The sequence below is a fragment of the Lepidochelys olivacea genome (genome assembly GCF_965140295.1).
Source record: "Lepidochelys olivacea isolate rLepOli2 genome assembly, chromosome: 1".
NCBI classification, from domain to species: domain Eukaryota; kingdom Metazoa; phylum Chordata; order Testudines; family Cheloniidae; genus Lepidochelys; species Lepidochelys olivacea.
This window is the reverse complement of record NC_140411.1, coordinates 225,638,540-225,662,821: the sequence shown is the minus strand read 5'-3', so window position 1 is coordinate 225,662,821 and position 24,282 is coordinate 225,638,540. Positions and strand designations below refer to the sequence as shown.

Genomic DNA, 24,282 nt, shown 5'->3' with positions numbered 1-24,282 from the left:
CCCATCTTCAGGGAACTGCAGACAACCAGCAAAGACTTACAACTGATTTTCACTAGCCCAACATGATCTTTAAACATAAGAACATTCAAAATTTAGCTCATTCTAGACACCAGAGGTACCTGGGAGCCAATTCACTTTCACCTGGCAATGTTACAATTTATGAAAAAGTTTAAAAGAATGTAAGAAGTCAAGAGGTGGTATGAACATCATCAATTCACTTATCAGGATGTTGCAATTGCCAATGATTACCCAAATCTAAGCCAATTTCTACATTGGTCAGGTGGGATACTCCCCCACCCTACACATCATTGAGAAGAAAGTACCTAAAACATAAAACAAAGTCAAAAGCAAACACACATGATGATTCCAACTCTCAATAATTTGCAGTACTCCCTCCCCACAACTCTCTGTATTAAAAAACACTTGTAGATATAGAAATGTGATTTTTTTCCTCCCATTAAAATGGAAGAGATTAGGGGGGGATTCAACTGCTATTTTCTAGAGACAAACATCCTAGCCTTTGACTACAATGAAAAGCTGGACATTAAAGCAAATGTAATGCTTTATGAACAGTGGGCTGACCCACCTTCCTGCTGGAAAGTTCTTAAATTCAGACCGGTACAACTGCATCCCATATAAACATTTACAAGGGCCCACAGAGGTGCATGTTTAATGTCTATTAATAAAGTTAACTGACAGTCTTTTGGCTACAGATGAATATGAAATGGTAACTAACTGCTCCCAATTCCATCACGTTGCAACTTAGTCCAATAGCGGAAACTACCTAGAACCAATATTTAGCTTATTCAGAGTTTAAAGCATATGTACTAATTTCTGTATAAACTCTACAAGTACCTGTGGTTATTGAAAGATGATTAAGTGGAAGTAAGGATCATAACGAAGTAAAAATAAAGACACTAATGCTCATTCCACACTCAACAGATCCTGGGAGGCTAAAGAAAACAAAAATCACTATCTACAGTTGGCAACTCTACTTAATTGTCATAACAAACCATTGCCAAGTATTGCCTTATTATGAAATCCAGAAGTGGTTCTCAACCATGTAGCATATACAATCTAACAAAACCATAAGGAGTCATCACAAAAGAGGGCAGAGCTCATTCTGAAAGATGCTGCAGATTCTCTCAAATTAATGCCATCTTGCATTGGAAGGACCTGCAGGAATGACCTCTCTACTTTGTGATAACAGGCATTAAAATCTTTGAAAAATATGACATGTTTGCACATGATACAGTAAAACAATACCCACAACCTCTAACTTGTTTTGTTAGCAGGTAGTTTGTCCGCGGGAGCACTGGGTAGGTAAGTTTTATAAAAGTATGTTAGCCACCAAGGGCTGAATTTATGCCAGCAGAAGTTCCCTGGTGGCAGAAACTCCTCCACAATTCCAGGCTAAGGATGCAACACTTGCATGCACATACACGTGTGTAACGGGGAAAAGGGGGAAGAAAGGCAGTACACACCAAGAGCAGCAGCACAAGATAATCTATTCAGTGTTGTGCCAATTTAACATGTCCTCACACCTGCTCGCTCCAGCAGAGCTCCTTTGAAGCCCCCACAGGAATTAAACCTGCAAATCTCTTCCCTTTGCTCCCCCTCTTCCCCACCACGTGGGATCCCAATAGAAGGCAGTGGGGTAGGGACAGAGGCAAGAGAAGTGAAAGCTTTTTGTGCAGTCTTGGTTCAGCATTTGGCTAGAAACAGCCTATTAATAATTGGTGCTAGTGCTTCACACACCTTTGGTTTTGCTTAGAGAAAACTTTATTAGAGTCAGTACTGGAATAGTCCCAGGACACCTTTTGCCATGGTGCGTGGTTGCCAAAGTCTTGACTTAATCCCTCTTATGCAAATTCCCTCACAATGCCTCAGATAACCATCACAATAGTGTAGTTAGTAACACTCGGCACATACACAGTGTCTTTCATCCATGGGCCTCAAAGTCCTCACAAACAATTATTAAACCTAACCAGCACCATGCGGAGCTAGATTAGCATTCTCCCCATTTTACACACAGGGCAATGAGGCACAGAGACGCTAAGTATACTGGCCAGGCATATACAATGAAACAGAGAACTCTTGAATTCCAGCGTACCACTCTACACCTAGACAACATGCACTCTGCAGAACACCAGATAAAAAACAAACAGACACACTTAGCAGTTTCAAAGCACTTTACCTCTTTCCAGTAAAACATGTTTAAAATAGGAATTGCTCATGACTGGAGACTGCTTGGGCCCCGGCAACGTTCATAACCACACTTAAGTGCGTTTGGAAATTCCCTGGCAGTGTTGTTGCAGGAACAGACATTTCCTGTAATTTTCGGAAGCATTTTATTCTCCTCTTGAGCCTGGTGTGAGGGGGAGGGAGGGGAGGATGCTATATTATAATTAAGCAAAATGTGAGAGACACCCCTGAGTTTAAAATGCAAACTTCAGTTAGTCACACTTAATAGTTTTTGTTCATTGGGACAAGGAGGGATTTTTCTGCTGATACTAGAAAAGTTAATACACAGTAAATAAAGGTGACTTGTAAAACATAAGTTTATTATTTTGCTTATTTATGGTACATAAGAAAACCCTTCAAGCCTTTTAAAATTATTATTAATACAATAGAACGTCAGAGTTACAAACACCAGAGTTATGAACTGACCAGTCAATCACACATCATATTTGGACCCGGAAATGCACAATCAAGCAGCAACACAGACAAAAAAAATAAGAAGAGGAAATTTTTCTTCTGCATTGTAAAGTTTCAAAGGCTGTATTAAGTCAACATTCAGTTGTAAACTTTTGAAAGAACAACTTTTGAAAGAGTTATGAACATTTCAGAGTTACGAACAACCTCCATTCCCGAAGTGTTCATAACTCCAAGGTTCTACTGTACTATGTTCTGCTTGTATCTTGCACCAAAAATTTGGATATTTTCAACCCTGCTGCTACTCAAAGCTTTCCCAAGCTGGTCAGTTTTTACTGTGCTGCAATCTTGTAACAAAAAGAGACAGAATTCTCCTCTCTCTTTCGGCAGCCACTAGGGTTGAATGGTGTGGCTTCAAATGTGTCACTAACTAAAAGCTGATGTGAGACACCAAGCCTTCTAGCATGGTTCAGGGACAGCACCCTTGTAGGAATCCCAGCACCCTTTCTTCCTCTCGCAGCTAGAGGGGCACTGCCTCTTAACAATGAGCTCGGTCATCTTTTGTCTTGGTCCATGTAGGTTTAATCCTCTGCCTAGTAAGGGTCTGATATAAAGTTGGTCAGACTGTTTAGCTGGAGCAGAATGACCCAGCCGTAAGACTTATCTGCCTGATTCCACACAATCCTCCTCTCAAAAGACAATACTTTCGAGACCTAAGTTACAGGATGTAGGGCGGATTTAAGGATTTACAGCTACCCTCAAATATCCAAATTGGGAGGTCGATGGTAGTTGCCTCTTTCCCGTTATAAACCCTACATAGAATACTTAAGAGAGTCTCATTTATGCGATCCCACAGGATGTGGAGACTGGCCACATACATTCCAAAAATGTAACACTGTGGTTTATCATCTCAAAATTTTAGCATATGATTCAAAGACCTAAAATGCACAAATACAGACTAGAGTTACCAACTACTCTGCAGCTCTGAGCTCTTTATATTTCAGTAACTCCTATGTCTTAGCAGCATAGACCACACACTCATTTACAACATGGGGGCAATTACAATGCATTCAAGGTTTTTATATATAAGCAATACAATCAAATTGCATACAACTGCTCCACAAGAACCACCCTAATTGGGTAGACCAGTGTAAACGGTGATTTTATATAACATCTTTACTAGGGAACAAGTTAAAAACAAAAAAGCCAGTGGATTGCGGAAGAATGCTAAATTAAAAACTTAAGTACAGTATTTCCAGTTTTATCCAGTACAACACCTCTTTCACTAGTCTGTCTTATCCAGCATGACCCCAGAGAATTTAGATAATGCCTGCCCCCTTTAAGATTAGGATCGCAGGTATAGTAAAAGGGTTGTGATTAGCTTATAGTTGTGATTAGCTTTCTTTAAAAAGCCTTGTAGGCAAGTGTAATGATGGATGGATGTTTTGTGAGAGAGTGAATCAGAGGCAAGCCCCAGCAATGATCCAGCAAAAGAAAGTATCTTTTTCTGTGGCCACTTCAGGGAGCAAGTGGAAGGATGGTGCTGAACTCTTCACCAAGTAGCCTAGAGGGCATAATGGTGGTTTTATTGTGGGAGAAAAATAGAATAACTTTTGGGGGGAGGGGTGACTTTTCAGGAATAGTTCTAAACAAAGTATCACCTTCACAAGAGAAGCAGGCCTCATTTAAAAACTGAAAAATGCATTAAACATTGTCACTGTGGTAAACAGTGGGTTAATTTCTATGATCATTCACCCACTTGAGGAAGTGAACTAATTCTCAGAGGGCAACGAGCATTCAACTCATTCACACCAGGGCATGAGAAAAGCTACAGGGATTTTTTTTTTTTTTTTTAAATAGTAGGTCAGCTTTAATAGCTTGCTTCTTCCTCCTTGTGTTTGGAAACACAGTATTGCACGTGTCTAGTCAGCTCTTAGGAACGGCACCCAAAAATATATGTAAAAAAGAAAAAGCAATCTTATTACCACAAGTAACGTTTCAGATTGACAATAAGATGTAACTTACATTTAATAGCTAACAAAGTTCAAGACACTCCACAAGTCTACCCCAAAATGAAGATTGTTCTAATTTTTTTTTAAAACGGAGGCGAAGGCTACATCTACACTAGAGAGCTTACAGCAGCACAGCTGTGCCATCACATGATCTCTCGCGTACCGACTCTATGCCAACGGGAAAGAGTTCTCCCCCAGCAGAATTAAACCACCCCCAACGAGCGACAGTAGCTATGATGGCGGGAGAGCGTCTCCCGCTGGCAGAGCGCTGTGCACACCAGCACTTCTGTCAGTGTAACTTATGTCAGTTGGAGGTGTGTTTTTTTTCACACCCCTGAACGACAAAAATGTTACCGACAAAAGTGCTAGTGTAGACAAAGCCGAAGTGTTAGGGAGAGTCCAGGGGAAGCCCTCTGTTAACGGAGCAGCTACTGCAAGATGTCCCTACCAGTATGTGCCATTCTGATCTGAAGGGATATTTTTGGGTCCAGCAATGGCACTTAAGCATGTGCTTAAGCTCATCCCTATCAAGCAAAGAAATGAAGCTGGACCCTGCTTAAAATGCTGCTCCTTTTGCCCTCCCCCGTTGGTGGTTTGGGGTGGGGGCAGGCGTAAAGGAGCAGCTGCCCCGGGGCCGGCAATTTAATAGGGCCCAGGCCACCATTGCCGCTACCGCGACAGCAGCTGGAGCCCTGGGCCCTTTAAATCGCTACTGGAGCCCCCGGGGGCGCGGGCCGGGCAGCGCGGATGGGATGGCTGCGGGACGCTGACCCCCAACCCCACCCCTTCTGCCCTGTCCCTTCTGGGAGCCGGAGTTGACCCCCGTACCGGTAAGAGATCAATTTTACTTTCACCGCTGCAATGCGGAGAGCGTCTACATGAGGGTCCTCAGATGCAAGATTAGGGGCCAAACTCCTACCATTGCCCCTTCCACCAACACTCACTCACTTCTGAGAGGATAATTCAGAAAAATCAGAACTGAAAACATTTTCCAGGCAAGTTTAGCCTCATGCACATCATTTGTAGGGATACTTCTTGTTCCCCATCAGCCATTTACTTCCAATTTGTCATTTGAATGACATCAGTAATAGAAAAATCTGTGAGTACAATGGATATACAGAGGGCTGTGACAGCACACAGCATGTACTTATTGTAATGTGCTTCGAGATGCTTGTATGAAAGGTGCTAGGACCTTACTTGGTATTGCATTTAGGGTTCAAGTTTAGCAGTAGTCTCAAAGCCACTACAGTATTTAACTTGCCAGAGCACATGGCACAATGGGCAGGTCCCTTAGGTAGTCAGAATGCTAAAACACAGAATTTGTATTTAATTTTTAGGGGTTTACTGTTTCCAGCCATATGACTCTGCTTTATGTTCCCCACCTGCAACTCTCTATGGCACCATATATATAGGCTTGCAAGGATTACATTTTTTTAATCAGTAAATGTTTATTTCACTGGGCATACACAGACAAAATATTTCCATTCTCTATCTACAAATTTCTGTTACCAAAGAAACTTAGAGTTTGATTTAATGGATATTCACTTTGTATATTGACATGTGATGTTAACCATTAAAACACAAAATTGTCATAAAGCTTTAATTTTCTGAATTTTAATACCTACTGTCAGGAAACATTTGTCACGCTCTTTTACTGTCTGACCCTTCCCCCCACCACCACCAATACTTTCCCACAACTGTGAAAGTTAATAAAAAATAAACTTTAAAACAAGCATTGCTATTATCCTTCAATTTAATCAAAAAATACAAATTGAATTTCGCCAAGTCTATCTATCTCTCTATAGAGTAACAGATACATATAGAAGAATGCCATAACCGTACAATTTTCCCCCCTCAAAATATCTGTCGGGCTCCCTTACTACACTTTCAGTTTGGAAGCATTTAATATTTTCAAATGTAGTGTTTTCTAGAGCATCTATTACCCACAGGGATTATATAATTTTGCAGCAGATAACACAATAATGTTGCCACAGAGCTTTGAAGATGCAGGGAACAACGTGGGCTATTATTCATTTACATGACATACTCATTGTCCGAAGTGCGCCTGTAAGTGTCTACACCATCTATAAAATATATATACAAAAGAATTTAAAAACAAAAACATTGGATTTAATTACATTTACTCAGATTCCTCCAGCTACACAATGAATGATTTTACAGATCCCTTTTTAATAGCAACTGTAGGTCAGCAGCTGTTATTTTGTTGAGCATTTGTTCTCAATGACAAATGAAGTAGTATACTGGACTTCATACTAGCCCAATGGAGTCCTGATCCATTGACTCCTGCTCCTTGGTGCAATGCTAATACAAATAAATAATAGTTCTATGCTATAATTAGTAGTTCAATGTTTTACTTCTACAAGAACAAATAAAATAGTGAAAGAAAAAAAAAGTAAACATTAACTTCCATGGAAGCAGAGTAAGGCCAATGCAAAACACTTTTGAAAAGCTCACCCTAAATTGCCAGGCCCAGCAACTTAGCAGGCAATTAGCAAATGGGGGAAGGATTGGTTGTTCACCACCAGAGAGAGGCAAGTTTTTCACTCTCTCTAAAGCTACCTCACGTATACCTTTGCATTTTATTAACTTGATCACACATGACCTGAACATCCTGGGAAGAGTGTACTTTTTATAAGTTAAAAAACAAAAGCAAACAAAACCCAAAAGCAGTTTCATAAAGAAAAATCCCAGAATACCGGTGCCAACATTCATGTGTATTTATCAACATGTATATTTATGATGAAGGGAAACAAAATTTAGGACAGAAACATTTCAGAGTTAAGTCTCCAGAGGAATCATTACAAACCTTAAGAAGATAAAGAGCTTCTTTGACAATGCAATTTTAAAATTTGCCTAGTTGACTTGCTCAGAAGGTATTTACGATAAGCCAGTTACATTTCAGTCAAACTTTTCTTGAGTTTCACAAAAGGTGGGAATATTTTACATCTTTTTAAAAAGATTTCTAGTTTCACTCTAAGAAGCTGATAGGCACGTATGAGCTGCATATGTCTTTTGTTATACCTCCAGTCTCTACTTCCTAGAGACTGATCCTGGAATATCAGGTATACCACAAGTGGTCATTCTAATCACTTCTTCCATCTGGAGAATGAGGCCAAAATAGGAAAAATCAAGGAAGAAAACCTATGAAAAAAGAAACTAGAAAGTTCTCTGAGAAATGGATGACTTGTTGCTTAATCAAGAGGCTAGAATGGCAAGGAAGAAAACCTATGAAAAAAGAAACTAGAAAGTTCTCTGAGAAATGGATGACTTGTTGCTTAATCAAGAGGCTAGAATGGAAATAAGCAGCTTACAAAAGCTTCATGCTGTACTAATAAGTTTTCAGAAGTGACTTAAAAATAGGTCAGTTCAATTTATGGCTGATACTTTGTTCTTTGGTGACTATGAACTCAGAATGATGTCAGTCTCCTGTTCAAACATGCCACATTTAGCAGCATATAGCTTTCCTGAGAGCCTCTTTCAACCTTAACACTGCTGCCAGATGCTTAGCTCATACTAAGCTGACTCAGGCATGCCACCTCAGTTTCGAGGGAGTTACGCTGGCTTCCTCTCAAATATTGCACAGAGAGGTTGGTGGGGGTTTTTTGGTAGTGCTTTATTGACTTAAACCTAAACTGCAAGTCTAGAACACCTAGGAAGCAGGTGCTTCCAGTTGTTTTTAACCTTTATGGCCTGATCTAGCAAAATCCTGAATGAGTTTTGAAGACACACAGCATCTCACAGGATTAGGCCCTTAGTTTGGAGACGCTCTGCATACAGGCCCCCCCAAAAAAAGAAAAAGAGGCAAACTCAGTTGATTATATAATGTTTTTAAACCAAAAAACAAATTTAGTTTTTCTATCTTTATTGTTTCAGACACAGATCTTGCCCAGGTTCTTGTAAAGTACTTAGGGGATTCTGGCATAAGGGATGGTTTATGTGGCTGCAGGTATATTGTGAAGTTCGGATTTAACAGTTAAACTTTGGTCATTGGTGGCCTGATCTAAAGCCTACTGAAGTCAATGGAAAGACTCCCAATGGCCTCAGTGGGCTTAGGATCAGGCCCTAAGGCGGAAAAATACTTTGGGTATCTGGCCAGTTACAAAGAAAGTAGCAATTTTTTTTTTTTTTTGGAGGGAAGCGGGGGGAATTATCTATTGCTGTAGGCGTCTTAACAAAAACGGATTTATTTATTTCTAATGACAAAAGAAGCAGAGACTCCCAACACTGAAACATACATGAGGGTGTAAAGCAGGGATCTGCAACCTTTGGCACCTGGCTTGTTTGTTTACCTGCAGCGTCCACAGTTTTGGGCGATCACAGCTCTCACTGACCGCAGTTCGTCATTCCAGGCCAATGGGGGCTGCAGGAAGCCGTGCCCAGCATATTCCTCGGCCCACACCGCTTCCCGCGGCCTCCATTGGCCTGGAACAGCGAACCACTTTTGGCCAGTGGACACTGCAGGTAAACAAACCGTCCCGGCCCGCAGGCGGATTTCCCTGATGGTCCATGTGCCAAAGGTTGCCAATCCCTAGTGTAAAGGAAAGTGCAATAGAACAGTCTACTAAACACCTTGTCCAGGGTCCACACTAGTAATGAAGTGATGCTAGTCCAGGTTTGTTTTTCCTGACACGATGTCATAAATCCATACCATAGTCTACTCTGTGGTGCAATGCTATAGCATGGGTTCCTTAGCACGCAATTGGAGGGGAAAATATCCCTTCCCACTATATGCGGAAAACTCCAGGCTGATCAGGGCTGTTTCCAGCACCAGTGTCAGCTGCAGCATGGATAAGATTTAAGTTCTCTCTTTCATTGGTAGAGTGGTCAATGAAAAACTGTGGTCCTGCTAAACTACATTATAACTAGGACTGCTCGGGGGGGGGGGGGGGGGGGAGTGGTATTTTCTCTGAAAAAAATCTCACACAAAAGTGAATTGACAAATACTTGTTTCTTCTGAAAAACTGACCAGCTCCAACCATAGCGGAATACAAAGAAATGAAAACTAGCCATACAGAATAGAGGGAAACCAAGACCCAATAATCTGGCTCTTCCAAACTAATAATGTTTCATGTTTTTCTCTGTTTCAAGGCTTCATTATACAGTATAAACAAACCAAATGGCAAGACAGATTTTCCAAGGGCAAGTACATGGGAGCAAAAAAAAAAAAAAAAAGGTATGCCTTTTAAATTGTTACAGGAGAGATAAGTACCCTGGAAGTAGTTGGCCAAGATCCAGTGAATAAAATATCAGCTAGACAGCTCTCCATCTATTCAGATATCTTCCTGGGCTTTTCTGCTGGGAATTTTGCAGAGGATAGAAAGTCCAAGATTGCTGTCCCCAGCAGTGACTGTCAGCTGGTTGTGGGGAAAGAAAAATGGTGTTACACTGGGAGAACCAGTCTCTCCCTATAAATGCCAGATGCCTTTTGGATGGGAAAGTCTAGGTGATGAGGTCCTCTTGGAAATGAGAGGTTGTCTTCTCAGCTCAGCTCTCCCCCGACTCAGAGGTTGGAAGCCTAGGTGACATATTTGTGGAATGGGTCAAGATATGCAGGAGGGAAGGGGGAGTCATTTTCCCCTCAGCCACAATTCCAGCAAAGCTCACTGTCTGGTTTCCCTGGGAAGAGGTGCAGAAAGAGCAGGTTTTTCCCTTCAGGCTTCTTTTCTTGTTTGTCCACCATACTGGGACTGAGAAGCAACATGCCAGGGCACATGCTGCTGGAAGCCAAGAATTAAATGACCCAAACACCACAAGCTGAATGTCTGGCACACATCCAGCCAAATTAAAGCCAAATTGCATCAGAAATGTAAGATTTTGATTTGTTTTTAAGTTCAGAGAAAAAACACTTTTCAATCCAGAGGGAGGTCTCGCTAACCCGCCTGCAGCTGTGGATGCAGAACAAAATGAGACGGCTCTTCAGCAAGATAGGGGAAAAGTATGTTTTGCCCATGTTTAAAAAAAAAAAAAAAAGTATATTCCTGAGCCAGCAATTGATAGGTCTGAGTATGCCCCACAGAGCTGCAAGCAGGTAGAAGACCCATGGCAGCTATACTATGCTGATTTTTTAATAAATCAGTAGTTATTTATTTGTACCATCATCCAGATCAAGAGCAAGGACTTTCCCTGCAATTGCTGCTCCTGGGAATTACTTAAGAGATCTACATCAAAAAAATAATACAGTTGTAAAGTCAAGCATTCAGAAGTTAGGCCATGTCACAGTTTAAGGTTCTCCATACAACCTTAATTCAGCCCCCTTGTGCATATGCATTATGATAGGAAAAGTAGTATGTGATCATGTAATTAAACTAAGAACCCTGCCCAATTCAGTGCATGGGTGGTTATGCAACCAAGGACCCATCTGCTCTGCACTCACATTAAAGATACCACGGTATCAACTGAGCCATACAAGATAAGAGATGCTAAAGTTCCAAAGCCCTAGTAATTTCAATGACATTTGCATTATTTGGCAGTCTGTTTTTAGTACTTGAGAAAGTGATCTGCTTTAGAGACTAGCACTTTTACCAGTTATAAATCTAAACAAACAGCCAAAGCTTTTGCAATTGACAGGAATATAGAGCAAAACAAATGAGACCACAGAGTACCATACAAAAAGCTTCATTAAGGTAATGTTGAATTGCAGATGCACCTGTATGATTCTGAGTAACTCTTTCAAAAACGGAGTTAACAACAAAAAAGGGCAGTCGGAAAGACAGGAAATTCAGAGCCAAGGTTCATTCAATTCACCAAGCCTCTGAAGGTCTGAAAAGTCGGCTTAACTCATCTCAATTCTGCCCACAGATATGCCATCCTATCAGAGTCTTACAAAACAAAAAACAACCCACTCCCCAAACAGAATCTATGCACCACAAAAATATATGATATTAACACAACCCAAAAGAGATGAGGTCATGTGCAACAGAAGCAAGTTCTCACAAGCTACTTTTTGGAGCCTGGTAGTAAATTTGCCCTTTACGGTTTGGTGCCCCATGTGACATTGCTATCAGACTGTCTCAAAAGCTGGCTCTGTAACAACCAGATATCACAAGACTGGATTTGGCTAAGGACACGTTCACTTTTTGCAACAACAGACTGGAAGAAGGATTGATGGAAAGACAAGATTTAACTGCATGAACTGTGGTTGATGTTTTTTTAAAAAAAGATGTTGAACATAAATCTTTTAGAAGTTCATGCATGTAAATTGTTGGGAGTTTTCCCAACTTTTGCTAAAGTTTCCCTTTGTTAACTAATGGAGAGTGGTGAAAATAGTCACTGTACCATTGAAAAAAAACCCACACTTCTTTTGGATGTTTAATCATCCAGTTGTTTTGCAATTAAAGATGGTAAGGGAAAAAACAAGATTGAGATCACTGGCCAATCTAAAAGAATTATTTCATTAGCTAATGACATCACCATTATCTCAAAGTTTTCTGTCACAGTTAGGTATAAAAGAGGTCATTAAATCTGCAGTCAGGCCTGTTTCTAATCTTTAGCATTCAGCACTCAGACTTAACACTCACTTTCCTTTGGCTCTTTCCCCTCACAGTACAAGCATACTGTCATCTCAAAATCAGATCTTCAAAATCTCACCTGCCTCTCCAGCTATTGCCCCATTTCCCTTACACTTCTAAGCTCACTGAACATGTTGTTTCTCCAATCTCTAGTTCCATCCAAGACACGCTCCCATCTGGTTTTCACCCCTAACAGTCCACTGAAAACGTCTCTCAAAGTTTTGAGCTACCTCTTCCTAGCCAAAGATCTGAACTAGTGCATCATCCTCTTTGACTAAAGTTGTCAGGCACAAGTGATGCAGATGATCATGCTCCTCTTCTTGAAATCTTGTCCTCCTTTGACTTCTGTGACTCTATCCTCTCTTAATTCTGCTCCTACTTCTCAAACTGCTCCTTCTGTGTGTCCTTTGAAGAATCCTTTTCAATCCCCTTCCAAGTTTCAGGGACGGGAGGGGTTGGGGGAGGAGGGTTCCATAATGCTTTGTCCCTTGATCCCTCTTTTCTCCCTGTACACCTTACCACTGGGTAATCTCATCCGCAAACACAAATTCAGCTACCATCTCTGTACGGAAGACCCACAGCTCTGCATAGCCCTTCCCACCTGCTTTCTTGTAATTTGGACATCAACTCAACTCAAAACTCCCTCTAGGTCCTCACAGCCAGGCTATGTCAATCTTGCCAATTCTTTCTGCATCAGATATCTACAATATGGCCTTTCCTATCCATCCACACATCTAAAAACCTCTTGTCCAGGCTCTCATCAACTCACATCTTTAATTACTGCAACAATCTTTTCTCTGTCCTTGACAAATACAATCCATATCCATCAGAATGCAGTTGCAAAGATCATTTTCCTAGCTGTCACTTGGATTATATCACCCCTGACTTTGCATACCTTTATTGGTGTCCCCTTCTTTATCACATTAAAAGTAAGCTGATTGTCTTCACTTTCAATGCTCTTCCTGGCCTACCCCCACTCAACCCACCATCTTTCATTCACTATTAAGATATCAGCTCCTGCCTCCAAATCGGCCAGTGATGTCAGCCTTCATCATTCACTTATTACATTTTCAAATGAGCACCTTTGTGCTTTCTCTCATGCTGGAGGAGCTCCTTGCAACCATCCACAGGGCTACCTCCTCCTCCTCCAAAATCTCTACCTAAAACCCTCCTTTGCCACGAGGCCTACAAAAACGAGACAATGGTTAGGCTCCTGGTATGCAAAGACCACTACTAATCATGCTGACCAATACTGTCTCATTGTTTCCCCCTACTGCCCTGTCGGTATCCCTGTTATCTCATACTTAAGACCATAAGCTTTTTGGAACAAGAACCATCTTTGTTCTGTGTTTCTACAGCAATTAGCACAGTGGTGGGTCCTGTTCCAGGGCTAGGGCTCATAGGTGCTAAATTAATAGACACATAATATGGAAAAGGAACATACAGAAAATACACATTTAAAAAACCAACAACTTGTAACATCAGCTTTAGAGGCCAAAGCCAGTAATATCTATACCCCCCAAACACAATCATCTGAACAATTATTTAACACTTTGGGAGTCCTACCAAATATTAATGCTATATTTAGCTCAGGTCCATTTTGAAAGGATTGGTTTTATGATACTAGGGGTTTTCATCATAGCCATTCATAACATAGTAGTCTAGTAGCCCCACTTCCAAAAAATTTCCAGCCCCACACATTTATTCAAATCGATTTTCAAAACACAGCAAATTTTAAAAGACAAATTTCAGTCCCACTGATTTTAGAAGTGATATGCAAAAAACAAAAACAAAAAAAATACAAAAAAAACTTTAAAAAAAATAGTAATAAATAATAATAATAATAATAATAAAGTGTGGTGTGTATATAAACTAGGCCTAGAAACTTTATTTTATCCCCTTCAAAAGACAGGGAAACAAGATGGGGTATTTTTTAAAACATAACTAGAAATATCAGGAATGACAAGTCTGTTCTTCCCTGGTTTTGCTGGAGAACTTCTTAAGAGTGGAGGGGTTCCTCAGGAGAGGTATATAGTGAGTCTCCATGCCTGAGAAGGAGCACATGTGTTGCATTGCATTTAACAAAAACATCCCCCCCCCCCCTCCGCAGTGTTAATTAAGCCTCAGAGTGGAAGGAGGCCTCGTCTACACACAGTTTTTGTACCAGTATAATTGTGTCGGGGCGGGGGGGGGGGGTTGACTGGCTTGATTTTTAAATAATATGCAGTTATACTGGCGTACATGTGCCTCTAATGATGTAGTTTATTTCTGTATGGGAAGGGGAATAAGCTGTACCAGTATAAGCATAAGTACACCACTGCAATTACATTCACGCTAAAGGGTGGGCTTTGTACTGCATTAACTATACCCATATAATTAAAGTGGTACAACCTGTGTGTTTACACAAGGCCCAAGTGGTAACAAAAAAACAAAAAAAACCCCAAAGGAGTCTTTCCATTTCAAAAGCGGCAGTGGTAGGGTGGGTGCTTTTTACATGGACTTTCTTGCGGTGATTACCTCAAACTATTTTGCCAGGGGTGGAGTGTAGACAAGATTCTTTCTAACCTGATAGATCTCCCTTTCCCTCCCCCACCCCGCCCTGGATCTGTGGGATACCAGGAACATACATGGAGGCCCTGCACCAACTTTGGTCACTTGCAGCACCCCCTCCATTCTCCAAGGTACATATCTGGCCCCTTTTACCACAGTATCAGAGCATCTCACAGTCTTTAATGCATTTATCCTCAACTCCCCTGGTGAGGTATGGAAGTGCTGTTATCCCCATTTGACATTTGGAAAACTGAAGTACAGAGAGACTAAGTGACTAGCCCAAGGTCACAGTGGAAGTCTGTGGCACAGCAGGCAACTGAACCCAGGTCTCTCAAGTCACAGGCTCTGTCCCCCCACCCCCAGCACAGATCCATTGGAGTCATGATAGCAGGGATTACCATCTGGCGGCACAGTTTCCAGGGAACCACATGGTGGAGAAAAGCTTATGTAGTCTTGGGCTGTATTATCTTTCCATAGGACCTAGGAGGGAGTTGTGAAAGAGACCCAGCCTGCACTGACTACGGAGGGCTGGGTGGTGACTGAGTGATAGTGTCATGAAACAAGAGTCCCCGTTTCACCTGAAGGAAGGGAGTAGGCAGACCATCCATCCTGATTTAAGCTGAGGAGTCCTGTTTTTCTATCGTTTGTTCCTCGTCTGGTACCGAGACAAAACTGAACATGATTTTATCTGGTCACATGCATGGAAGACGCCCTTTTGAAAAGTGCCCTGCTCCTGCTGACAGGACCTCACACAGACACACACACACACACACACACACACACACACACACGAGGTCCTGCTGGCAAGGTGCTCTTCAAAATGGCATCCTCTGTGTGGTGTGACCTCACACACAGCATTGAAATCAATCGGAGTTTTCCCACTTTGAGAGTGGGAAGAGACCCTTTAAGTGTCATAAAGCTGAAAAGACACAATCCTTTTAAAAAAAGAAAAAACCCACAGTGAAAGTAACAAAGTCAAAGCAAATCAGGTGCAAAGAGGAGCCATTAAGTGCGAAAAAGCAGCAAGGAGAATGTTTTCATTTACCAAGTTCCCTGAACCATGGTCAGTTTCCATTGTTAATCAGAAAAATCTGCTAAGGAAAGCAAGTTACTACACAGTGATTGAAACTTTTTAACAATAACAAATACCTAGAAATGTTGATCTTCACAGAGCTTTCCAAATATCAGTCAGTCCCTTGGTAGCTGTGCGAAGTATTTCTTGTCCCATTTTTTCACTGAGGCGGCATCTGGACACCAAAGGTAAGCAACTTACTCTAGGGCACAGAGACTGTGTCAGAATCAATAGCAAAATCTAATCTAGACTGGGGTGTCTACCATGACTAGGTGTGTCTGAAGGGTTTGGATTCTCTTTATTCTTTACAAAATATAACAAACCAACAAACAACAACAAACAAGGTTTTAAACACTACTGAGCATCTAATGAAGATGTGTTGTGCAGGGGGTCGGACTGGATGATCATAATGGTCCCTTCTGACCTAAATAAAAAAAAAAAAAAAAAATCTAGAATGTTTTTTACAAGATGGTGTTAAATCCGGTCTACAGTAGGTGCTAAAAGATGCTTAAAATTTTGTTAGCCAACACACACACACTCTTTTGTGTGTGTGTGTGTGTGTGTGTGTGTCTACACACAGAAGTTGCAGAGGTTTAAACTTAAATTGGTTTTAAAAGGATTAATTAAACTGTTGCAAATCCCTGCCTGGGCACTGTTCAACTGGTTTAAACCTGTAGCTGTTTATCTTGCTCTGCAGAGCACACCTTTTGTTAAACCAGTGCAACTTTATGTATAAGTCAGGCTCTACTAAAAAGAAAAGGCGTACTTGTGGCACCTTACAGACTAACAAATTTATCAGAGCATAAGCTTTCAGAAGCTACAGCTCACTTCAATGTGATGAAGCTTAGTGTAAGCTTATGCTCAAATAAATTGGTTAGTCTCTAAGGTGCCGCAAGTACTCCTTTTCTTTTTACTAGTTAATCAATTTGTTTTAACACCTTGATGTCTAACAGTACCTCATCTAACCTACTTTGGGCCTACTATTTTCAGGAAAGAATTTTCCCAGTGTCCTGTGTGGTAAAGCTTGTTTCAAAAAACTCGCACACTTTCTCAGAAATACTGTTGTTATCCTTAACTGCTCCTTTGTGGTCCAGTGCAACTGTTGTTTCTCTAATCTTTGTGTACTTAAAGAATTTCATGCTAGTGTTTTTATATCTTTAACTTTTTCGTCTCCTACACTTCCATTTCACCTGCCATGGTTGAATTATGCTCCTTTCTATTTGCTCCACTGGGTTTGGATTTCCATTTTCCGAGGCATACTCATTTGTCATGAATAACCCCTTGGATGTTGCTATTTAACCATAATGTTTTTCCCCTCTTGCCTTCCTGCTTCCTTTTCTTGATAAGTGGTATGCACACCTTCTGTAACGCTTATGGTTTGTTTAAGTAGCTTCCATGCTGAGACTAAGGATTTTAATTTCCTCACTTTTGACTTCTGAATCTCTTCCCAACCTCATACGTTCAAAATAGAATTGTACCGCACCGTCACCAGAATAGCTCCATCTTTATTTGTGGTGTTTAATGCATTTGATATCAGGGACCCCTTACCAAGAAGCCTTCCTCTGTAATGGAAATTGCTTTAGCTAGTAGACCCTGACATTCCATTAATTAGAAAGGATATTCTTCTGCAGGGTGACTAGATGTGAATAGTCTGGCAGTGGTGAAAGAGTAAAGAAAAGAGATTGAACAGTCCATGCTGCTAAAAAAAGAAGAGTCAAGGCCCCCATTACACAACTAACTACATTTGTAATGAAGATGTGTTAAAATTCCAAACCAAGCTGTCATGCAGGAGCCCTAGGTAAGGTTCCGACTATACGGCAAGTTACAAGCAGGTCATGAGACAATGGTTTTGAAATTGGGTAGTTTATAATTACTAGGTTAGTATGTTGAGCCCTGTGTGCACTGTGGTGGAGAGGTAAACTAACAGCAAAATATGCAAAACAATCGCATGAGGATCAGTAGGCAGGTGTAGAGACTTGCCTCTATTCTGAGCATAGATGTGGAAAAATCACCAGCCCCATGGCAGATTTTTCTTACTCTTGTAGCTTGTTAAACCATTCTTGAATGGCATTAAACTCCCCCTATGTTACAGCTTTTCTGTTGTAAGAAAAGCCTTAATTAAATGAATTGGTTGTAATCACTTCCCAACCTTGCCTGAAACTAAAGTGAACTGTGACCCCTCTCCCAGCTTATTCATATTGACTTTGAAGCCAATTTGGAAGGTGACCTGAAAAGGGAGGGGGAGGGAATGAAGGAAGAGCAGATTTGTGCCACTTTTTTTTGCTTCATTTTGATTTATAGAAGGTTTGAAAGTTTGTGTGTCTGTGTGTTCCCCCCCACCCCCACATTTTACTCCTAAAAATTAGTATGTTTTTTGCTGAAGCTGTCAGTTGGAGGCCCCAGAGATATGACATGAGGGCACTGTCATTCCTAACTGAAGAAACTATTTGTTAATCATAGGAATTAAATAGTGCAACCCCCCCCCCCTTTTTTTAAAATGGTATGTGTAAAAATCACTTCTCTTAATTGGCTGGGGGTATTTGGTTGGTATTTGTGGCATCATAAGCCTGTTACGATGTCCATAATCTTTCAGGAAATCAGGATAGATAAAACATGAATTTTTTAATGGGGAAAACCCACAACCTTTCAGGCTGTCTTTTATACATCATAATGAAACAAGATTCCAAACCATTTGAAACCACCTCTTAGTTCTTGTGCAGGTTAACACAGTGTTCTTTAAATCATTCAGATGCACTCCTTCTTTCCCTCCCCTGAAGCAGGGATTACCAGTCACACTAGACAAGGTGGGAAGAGACTGGGGTTTTCCCTACACTTTCATCTATGAAAATCTTCACACTTTATTTCCCTACCATCTCTTCTTTGTAGCATTTGTAATGTCACTTCACCTCCATCATGTAGCATCTTTAACTGCTGTTGTAACCTACAGTTTGTGTCACCTGGTAGGTGTGCTGAGCACTGACAAAACCTGATCGCTATCCCAGGAGGAGGAAATGGAGACAATCTTGCATGCATGCATACACACAGGTTTTGCAGATAGGGAAATGAGAGCCCAGAACTAGGTGTGTGCAGTAACATGGCATGAATTATTGATTAATCTGTGTCACTTCTCTTGTACAGGGATCCCTATTTAAAGAGACATGTCCAGTTTTTTTAAAAAAAGTCTGAGGTTTTTCATCAGTTGTTGCAAAGTAACACTTACGATTACTATCTGTTTAGAAAAATCCATTTCGGTTGTGGTTACTGTGTGCATTGACAGTGCAATGTTTGTAGTTCGTTTCTCCTGTCTGTTCAGTCTGTTTCCCCTCTTGTCCGTGAGCCTTTCCTACACTGAAATAGTTATCTGACAGTCCCTCGTATTTTTTTTAAACATTTGTTTAAATAGAATTGAATATAGTACAGAATAAACCACATATAGCCTTTTCAGCTGCACTGTTATGAATTTTGGGGTGGGGGAGAGGGTGATCAGCACAAGCAACTTCTTTTCCCCTGGGTTTAGTAGGCTTATTCCTCAGGCTAGAAAGGTACCGTAAATTTTCCAAGTCCTCCTTATGTCTCTGTCTTCTGCCTGTGTGAGGTGGCACTCTGTCCAATACACACACAAGCTTCTAAATAATTTAGTTATGATGTCATCGTTGTTTCTGCATCTCCACACTGGGATGTCATAGTAGCTAGGGGTGACAGATTCTCAATTGGCGTAAATTGATGTAGTCATTTGATATTTTTTTTTTTAATGGAGCTCTGCCTGTTTATACTAGCTGAAGATCTGGCCCCGTATGAGCAAATGTTAAGTAAAATCTTAGGGGTGGTTTCTCTGGAGGGGGGTGGGATTCTTTTGTGTGTCTGGTTCTCTATAGGGAAAGGGAATGGAGAAGGAACCTGCTTTGTGCAGTGTGTGGAGTTTTTTGTTTAGGTGGGGGGTTTTTATTGGCATCTTCCAAGTCCTTTCAAAACAGTGATCTATCACCACAAATGGAGTATAGGTTTTTGTTGTTGTTGTTGGTTTGTTGTTTTTTTACCTTTTTAAATTTATTTAAAGTCAATTTAAATCATCCAGCCTACTTCTAAAGCTTGGAAGTATGTCCTCCATGTAAGTTCCACTTCACCCATCTTCTTTCCCTCCCATACCAGCTTTATTTTTTGTGTAAAACCTGACAGGTGTGGTGTGAGCACAATAGCAGGAACCAGAAACTCCTGTATTTTAGGCCTGATCTACACTAGAGCCTCATCAAATTGGTTAGTCTCTAAGGTGCCACAAGTACTCCTTTCTTTTTGCGAATACAGACTAACACGGCTGTTACTCTGAAACCTGATTAACTAGTAGTAAGTCACCGTATCCACAGGATCTACAGCCAAGAGTTATGAGGGAAGTAAAAAATGAAGTGACTGAGCTGAGAAAAATATGCACTCTCTCCTTAAAATCGGGTACTTCAGAAGGATTGGAGAGAACATGTTGTACCTATATTTGCAAATGTACGAAAAGTAATCCAGAGAAGTAAGTCAGTGAGCTCTACTTTAGTACCAAGTGAACTTGCTGAAATAACTAAAAGCAGAATTATAGAACATTTAGAACATGATAAATCGAAACCGCTTTGGCAAAGGAAAATCATGCCCCTCTAACATATTAGATTTTGAGTACGTCAACAAGTGTCTAAAAAAAAAAAAAAACTATTTGATGGGATTTATTTGGACTTTCCAAAAAAAATCTGACAGAGTCCCTAACAAAAGGCTATAGAAGGAATCTAAATCATGGAGCTAGAGATAAAATATCACCACAGATTAGAGACAAAGAGACAAGACAAAGTAGTTAACTTAGCAAAAATGTTAACAGCAGGGTTAATGTTTTTGCCACATACTTCTGGTTTAGACCAATGTTGGTTAACATTTATTAATGACCTGGAAAAGGGGACAAGCAGTGAGGTGGCAAAGTTTGCTAGTGACAAAATTTAGATTAGACAAGGCTACTGTGACGAACTTCAAAGGTTCCTATCCAACCTAGGTAAATGGGCAGCATAATACAGATTGAAGTCAGTGTTTACAAAAGCAAGGTTGGAAGGAATAATTTGAATGACCAGTTTCTAAACTGTGGCTGCTCATGGAAAAGAGATCCAGGCATCATTGTGGAACTGCTCACTGAAAAATGTCTAATCAAATGCAGCAGCATTCAAAAACTAAATGCTAAGATTAAAAAAAAAAACACCACACACACACCCTGAAAATATTATACCACTGTATTATCAATGGCATAGCCTCACCTGGAGTATTGTGTTCAGTTCTGGTTTCTCTCGCTCACGCGCACAATATTTTATAGATAAATATTAAGTCTCTGGCTATAGCTATATCTAATAATATTTTAGTCTGTCTCTGACTATATTTTTTAATATGGTCAGAGTCAGGTAAGAAAAGTTATTACAGGTATGGAAAGACTTCAATATGAAGAGAGACTAAAAAGACTAGTACCATTTTGTTTGGTGAGGGGACACGTTACAGGTATACAAAACAATGGTATGGACAAGGTAAAGTCAATCACTCCTATTTACCTATTCTCAAAATGCAAGGACACAGGGAGATTGAATGAAAATGAACAGTCAAATCAAGTCGGATCTAAAAAAGAAAGACTTTTAGTTGTCCTCTCTGGGGTTTCTTGCACATTCTTCTGAAGCATCAGGTGCTGGCCACACTCACAAATAAGATACTAAATTAGAGTGACTAGATCCAGTACAGCAATTTCTGTGTTTCTATCTATGGAATCACCAGCACCATTTCCTAAATGTTCCTTTGAGACCCCATATCCAAGTGCTGTCTGAATCTCAGCCCAACCCTGCTCAGCTTGTGAAATGTGAAGAAAACACAGCCCAAAAGGATAGGTCTGCAAGACGGTTAAAAAAAAGCTTAAATAAACTAATATTAAACAGTTTCCTGTAACGTGCTGTCCCTAGATCTATTTAGACTATGGTTTTATATAGCACTCATTCAAAATATTCCAACATGCTTTACATATGGTAAGCAAAGAAGAAAATGCCAGTAATTTTAACTAAGGCAGTGGAACTGAAATTCATCCTCATGTGGAGACTATTTGTAATTTCTTAACTCTTGGGAGACCAAGAGATTTAAAATGGATTACAGAACCCTTCAGACTTTAAAAAGCAGCCAGTTCAATCCAGTCCTGGTGTGTAGTGACCAATAATAGCTGCCATTAGACGAAATATGTGAAATGAATTTGTTGTTTCTGTCTCATTTCTAGCAGACATGTCCAATCACAAAGCCACAACTGCAACTATTGGCTGTCTCAGCAGAGAGGCAAGCATTGAATAGGTTTGGAGAGGGGAAACCTTTCATGCCTTGATGGTCCCTCCAGGACAGACTAGAGACAAAGCAGGACAGACTGTCAGCTGGTGCACTGAAATTAAGTTAATTTACCTCAGCTGAAAATCTTGCCCACTGATCTTTGGTCAGCAATAGAAGAGCAGGCTGGCTGGAGATCAGAACAGAGAGGGAGAGAGAATGGTTTGAGGAATATTTATTTTAACATCTAGAGAAGTTTTATACCTTTGATATTTTGCTTATAAGGCATCAAAATTTTTCTGTTTTGCGTGTTTAGATTAAAGCTGTTTGGAGCAGTGACCATTTCTTTTATGTGTTTGTACATCACTCAGTGTGAACCCCAATATAATACTAGATTGTTTTTTTTTTATTTAAATAAACAATAGCAGGGTGGTCTGTGGAAGCTAACACAAGCACCACTGTGCCTGCTGTGTCTAGAGGGCATCAGTCTCCTGGATTGGATATTTTAGAAGCACTCCAGATCACTAGTCACATATACCGTATCACTTAAAGTTTAAGTCATGTTAAAGGCAAAATTTCTCTTCCATCCGAACTAACCACATACTTATGTTCTGTACAGATGTAAACATCCAAGGATAAGTGAAGGGGGGGGGGGGAGAGGTAAATCATGCATTCATCAAGAAATCAATTAGTGAAGACTGATATATACATTCCACCCCCCCAAGGTGCATCTATGACACTTCTTTACAGGTGCCTGAGAGCAAGTTATTTGTGGCCTACTGTCCTTGGGCCTTAAATAAATAGAGGCCTCTCCAGATGATGAAGAGGTAGGCTATTTTTATGGTGTAGCATTTGAAATGCAATTAATCTGTTGGTTGCCTTTCTAAGTTTTACTGTTTAAAATCCATATCACAAGACAAGGAAAAAATACACCCTTCCCCAAGAGCAATCACATATCCCAATTCCACATGCAGGATTTTGAGTGTGCCTATTATATTATGATGATTTAAATTGAACTAGGATTACAAAAACGGCATGCTCTTAAACATAACTCCCACTCAAAGCAAGTTAGTATTAAAGTTTTCTTACATTCTCTAGTTGGACCTGTAGTATTTGCAATACTGATCCTATCAGAAATTGTACTTTCCTATACTTCCTCAAATATTGTTGGACTACATCTAGTGACTACCATATATTAATTGCAAAAAACCTATGTTAAAATACCATACCAAAGTTGGGTTTGTTTTTTTTTGGGGGGGGGGGGGGGAGAAATACAACCTTACTCGATACCTACTAGCACAAGGCTACTAATCAGAATGAAAATACCTGCCTTGTCACCAACCTAGAACCACACTCCCTATAGTTTAAAGGAACAAAGCCCAATTGTATGACAACACTCTCAAACAACATTCCATTTTAATAGCTTTTTTTTTCTCCTTTGCCCACCAGCTTTCACTCTACTTTTCTTCTTTTCTTTCCCGTACTAGATCATAGTGCATCTTTTCCTGCACTGTCTCCACTGTCGGTTTCTTCTTTTTGGTCTACTTATATCACATCCTCTCTTCCTCTAAACTGTGTTCCCTACTTGTTCTCCTCCCACCCAATTCATCCCCATTACCCTAAACAGCAGCAGCAAAGTCAAACTGGCTTTATTTTTGTCAGTTTCACCACGGCCCACCTGGTTGTGGACAGCCACAGAAGAAACTGGAAATACTGAGCCATTTCCACCCCACTGAAGCTTGGCAACAATCTGAGCAGCAGCAGAGGCATTGAAGCTCAATCTGCAGACATGGGAAGATAGTACTGTACATCAAGGTATACTTAAATATGTTTGCAAAGTTATCTACACAACCATAATGGCTAGAAAGCTTTGGGGGGGGGGGAAATGGAGGTAAAAGAATGTGGTAGCAGTTTTGTTTGTGTTTTTGATTTGTTGGGAGGGCAGATGTTTTGTTTTTAATTACTGTAGCTTACATTCTGCAAAAGCGGATGGTATCTGACGGGGAGGGGGGGGATTGTTTAAAAACTCCTATTTTCCACAGGTAAGTAGAATTTTCAAGCCTAACTGTAGCATATGACAGCCAACTTCTGACAGCAATTAGAGATCTTTCAGGAAGGTGGGGGGGAGAGTTATTTGCCCCCATATTAATACAAGAGAGAG

At 40.5% G+C, this 24,282-nt stretch overlaps 1 protein-coding gene across 3 annotated transcripts in view; it reads right to left on the bottom strand.

Annotated features, from left to right (window-relative positions):
• Positions 1-24,282, bottom strand: part of DUSP16 (dual specificity phosphatase 16) — a 98,538-nt gene that overhangs the window by 59,521 nt on the left and 14,735 nt on the right. The window contains exon 1 of one of the 3 annotated variants that reach the window (XM_084617304.1): positions 15,896-15,975. The exons of the other annotated variants lie outside the window; for them this stretch is intronic. The gene's annotated coding sequence lies outside the window, so the exon portion shown is untranslated. Of the gene's footprint in view, positions 1-15,895; positions 15,976-24,282 lie in introns of those variants that run through there. 3 annotated transcript variants of the gene reach the window in all.